Raw genomic sequence first — 4,902 nt, 5'->3', positions numbered from 1 at the left:
ATAAGAGCCGGCAGGTACTACAGAATGGAAGAGGCTCCAAAAAAGCTAAACTTCGTATTGGAAGAGCATATGACAAAGTAATTGGAAGTCATTGTGTCAAACCCATACATGACTTGTCAGCGGTTGATCCCTTTGCAGAAATGACGAGGTTTGCAATGTTTGAATTTGGGCATTGTAATCTTTGAATTTGAACCTTGCAATATTTATGGTATTTGTTATATAACATAATTGGGTGTTTAATTTGGTATTGCAATCATGTCCTGTTACAAGTATATATATGTTATTCTTCTGTACACTGAGCATAGATGTTCTGCAGATAGAGCATATCACATCACACACGGACCACACTAGGTAACCCGTCGGCGATGAATTCATCCATCGCAAACGGTTATATACCAGCAAGCATTTGCCCACAACACACACGGCTTATTCCATCACAAACAGCTCGGATGGATCAACTGTATGCCACGTAATGCACATGCAACTCTAATCTGATTCGTGCTTGATGTCTCCGACATCGCTCACACAGTTCGTCTTATTTTCCCTGTATCACTGTGCCGGCCTCTGCTCGCATTCCTCGGCAAGCTCTGCTCGCCATTAGGCGCCACAGTGCGTTCTGCTCGCGTCCATCGGTGCACTCCGCTCGCTTCCGTCGGCGCGCTCGGCTTGTGGACAGCTTTTCCTTGCGTGTTCAACTGCTATATGCATATAAATGGTTGCTCACCGTTGAGGCGACCACGGAGCGCTCTGCTCGCGTCCCTCCACGCGCACTTTGCCAGCGGTTGGGCCTGCGCACGATCACGTCGGGGGCCCCATATGCATGCGGTTGCACCGCAGGCGTCGCCACGCGATGCAGTTAGATGCCGCATGATGGAGTTACGCGCTGCAAATTAGAACTTCCATTCGGGCGTGCCGATATTCTGGCCGTCCGGCTTCCCCTTTAATTCCCGCGGCCATTATAACCTTAGTCTCTTCAACCTTTCGATCGCGCCCACAACACAACAAGCACACCCACGACGACACATAGGAGTGGATGTCTAGCGGCACTCCAATGGAGTTCGGCGAGCATAAAGCGGAGACCCACACGAGGGAGATGGATCTCTCGGTGGTGTACACCATCGACCCGACCGTGGTGGATGACTACATCAACACCGTTGAGCAGTTGCTTGCTTGAGACAAGTACAAGGTGGTCGGCATCGACCTCCAGTACACTAGCGGTCGTCCCAACATAGATCAGAAGGTTGCCGTTGCCTAGTTGTGCGTGCGCCATCATGTCCTCATCTACCACTACTGCATGGCCATAGAGCCTTCCGACCGATTCACCAGGTTTGTCAACAGCACCGACTGCAAGTTCTCTACGGTTGAAACCACCAACGATGTAAAAGCGCTCAGGGTTATGGGCTTGGCCTGCAAGAACCTTGTCGAAATCCGTGAGCACTACAGGGTCTGGGGCAGCATGAAGAAGGACTCCCTGGTTGAACTCGCGTCGGCCATCATCGACCTACTACGAAAAGATGAAGCAGGATGCCAACAGAACACGTCCCGTATCCTGGCACGGGGCCTGGATGCGGCAACTGGATGAACCTCACCTCAGGTTCGCGGCCAAGAGCGTGTACACATGCTACGAGATGCACAGGCGGATCATTGACATGAGGAAGTGCCTCGTTACCGATTTCGACGAGGCCGGATCGAGCCACAAGTAGAGAAGTAGCGACAAGCGTCCCAAGAAATAGATGATGATCAGATGATCTTTTATCCTAGTTAATCATGCATGTAATATATAGTTTTGTTGTTGTGTGCACTACAAAAAAAGACACATCCGTGACATTTTGGGCCGAACGAATTTTTTTCTATCATGCTTATGACACTTCTATGACGATAATTGTGACAAAACCCGTTATCATCATAGATGTGGTGGGCTCCTACTTCTATGACCGGATTAATCGTATTCTGGGCCGGAGCAATGAACCTATTTGAAGTGGCCCATTTCGTACCAGAAAAGTCCATGTATGATCATGACAGAAAATCGGCTTTTCGTCCTGGGCGGGCCGGAGACGCAGCTGCATGACGTTCTTTGGGCCGTCCATGACGGAAAAAATCATTGTAGAAGCGAGGAGGAGGAAAATAACGGGGAGTTCCCGGTTACGGTGGGTGGTCGGGGCCGAGTGATGCACGGAGGTTTGTGCGTTTTCTCTCGTATACGTACACGTGTGTGTGTGTGTGTGCGAGGCGTTGGGCTCTAATTGAACTCGAGCGAGGCGTTCTCTTACTGAACCCGAGTGATTGCACTGGCTACGTTACTGAACCCGGGCGATCGATCCCTGGCTATTAACTAAACCCGAACGATTCCTTCGCTACTGCTGCTAACTGAAGCCGATCGAACCTGCTGCCTCTTGATGAACAGTGAGCGTTGTTGGGGGTTGGATGAACAGTTCCCGGTGGGGGTTGGATGAACAGGAACCCGTGGTAGTAGAGGCCGTTGCTGCTGGATGAACATGACCCCGATCGAGCCGGTTGGGGGTGGATGAACAGGACCCCGTGGAGGGCTGGTTGAACAATAGCCTGTGGATGGCTGGATGAACAGTAGCCCGTGGAGGGCTGGTTGAATAGGCCCCCATGTGGAGGGTTGGTTGAACAGTAGCCGGTGGAGGCTGGATGAACAGGACCCCGTGGTGAACAGTAGCGGGTGGAGGCTGGAGGCAGTCGACGGTGGATGAACAGTAGCAGGTGGAGGCTAGAGGAAGTCGATGGTGGATGAACAGTAGCCCGTGGAGGCTCGAGCGAGGCAGTAGATGGTGGATGAGCAATAGGCCGTGGAGTCCTGTTTTGCGGTACGCCATCCCTCCCGATGAACAGGACCCCCGTTTCGATCGTAGGAGCTCCAACACAGGTCTGTTTCCTCCGTTTTGCGGTATGCCACACCCCTCCTGATCAACAACACCCCGTTTCGACCGTAGGAGCTTGAACACAAGTCCGTTTCCTTCGTTTTGCGGTACGCCAGACCCTTCCCGATGAACAGGACCCCACAAGGCCGTTTTCCTCCATTTTGCGGTATGCCAGACCCCGTTCCGGCTGTTCCGTCCAAGCCAGTTGGCTCCCATTGAACATGACCCATTCCGATCCAGTTTGTTGCCTCCTGATGAATAGGATGCGTTCCGACCCAGTCACTTGGCTCCCGGTGAACACGACGCTGTTTCCTCCATTCCGACCTAGCCGGTTAGCTAAAGATGAATAGGACAACGTCGCTGCCGTCCATTGCCTCTCCCTGTACACGGGCCCTGGCCGTCCGTATGCGCGAGTATGCGTTTCGAGACGCGCTCGTATGTACGTACGTGACCGTATTTTTTGGTGTGTGGCTGTATGTACGTGTAGATGGTTTAGACAGGACAACCTGAACTGCTCTACTATGACATGTGCTGCGACTTACTCGGCCACGGTTAATTGTTGCAGAGTGACTGATCGATCAATATGTACGTACACGTTCACGACAAGACAGGGTCCCAGCTGTCAGGGAGGATAAGGATGCACTTCCTTGGATGCGAAGATATAGCTACTGGGTCCCAGCTGTCAGGGGGGAATCATTTTTTTTGCCTGTAATAAGGACGCACTTCCTTGCGTGTGAAGATGTAGCTGGTGGGTCCAGCTATCAGGGGGAGAAAACATTAATTTTCAGGGTAAAAAGGATGCAGTTGCATGCATGCGTCCATGGGCGTGGTGCATCCCCAATGTTAGCCTCTCACATACAGTCATCTTCTGATGACTCTTGTTTGTTGACCACACCGTGCCGAGGGCATCGAGGTCGGTGGACGATGGCCAGGCCCCAGACTAGAATGACCCAGAGATAGGGAAGACGCGGCAGTGGAGTCGCAGATGGAGAGGAGTGGGAAACTTGACTGGTTCGGGTGTGCGGCAGCACTGCCGCCCACGGGAGACAGGAGCAAGAACAGAGGTTGAAGAAGCGGCACGGCTGTTGGATTAACATCTAACGGTCCAGCTGCTAGAATCATTTGTTGATTAAGTTGACAAAGCCTTGCCTACGCATTAGATTAGTAGGCCCACAAGTCAGCCACCAAATCTCCCGGGTACCAGCTATCATCGGGAGGAATAGTTTTTTTCGCATAACAAGGAGGCACTTCCTTCTGTGCGAAGATACAACCAGTGGGTCCCAACTGTCAGGGGGAGGAAACATTTTGTTTCAGCTTAATAAGGAGGAACTTTCCTTGCGTGCAACCATGGACCTCATGGATCCAAGCTGTTAGGCTCTCCACGTACAGTCCTCTTCCGATGGCTCTCGTTTATTGACCATGCTGCGCCGAGCGCAGTGAGGCGGTGGACGACGGCGAGGCCCATGACGGGAACGACCCGGAGATGGGAAGACGCGGCAGTGGAGTCATAGATTGAGAGGATTACAAGGGTTATAACTGGTTTTGGTGCGGCGTGGGGCTGCACTCGGTGGAGAATAACAGGAGGTGTGGAGGGGTGGAGGGATAGCCTGGCCGGCGGTGGGGTAGCACTTCACAACGATGCATTCTAAGCAGAGCTGTTAGCCGCCGATGCCGGAACAGGCGGTCCCAGCGAGGCTGGAGGAAGAAGACGAGAGATTGAAGGTGCATGCCGGCCGTTGGGTATAAATCCAATGGTTGTGGATGTCATAATCATTTGTTGACTAAGTTGACAACGCCTTGCGTAGGCTTCGACCTATTGGCCCACATGTCAGCCTACAAAAAGTGGCATATATTTAACCCATGTTTCCTAGAATTTACAGTCCATTTGCTGGGCTGGGTGAACAAATAATTTCGCACCCATGCGACCCATTTAATATTTTCTAAGAAAGCCCAACCCATTTGCACTTTCTTGAAATACACGAATTAGCTGAGCTTGTTCTATATATAATGTTAGGTT

This window comes from Aegilops tauschii, chromosome 7, assembly GCF_002575655.3.
Source record: "Aegilops tauschii subsp. strangulata cultivar AL8/78 chromosome 7, Aet v6.0, whole genome shotgun sequence".
NCBI classification, from domain to species: domain Eukaryota; kingdom Viridiplantae; phylum Streptophyta; class Magnoliopsida; order Poales; family Poaceae; genus Aegilops; species Aegilops tauschii.
The sequence above is the reverse complement of the archived record's forward strand: the minus strand, read 5'-3'. Positions refer to the sequence as shown.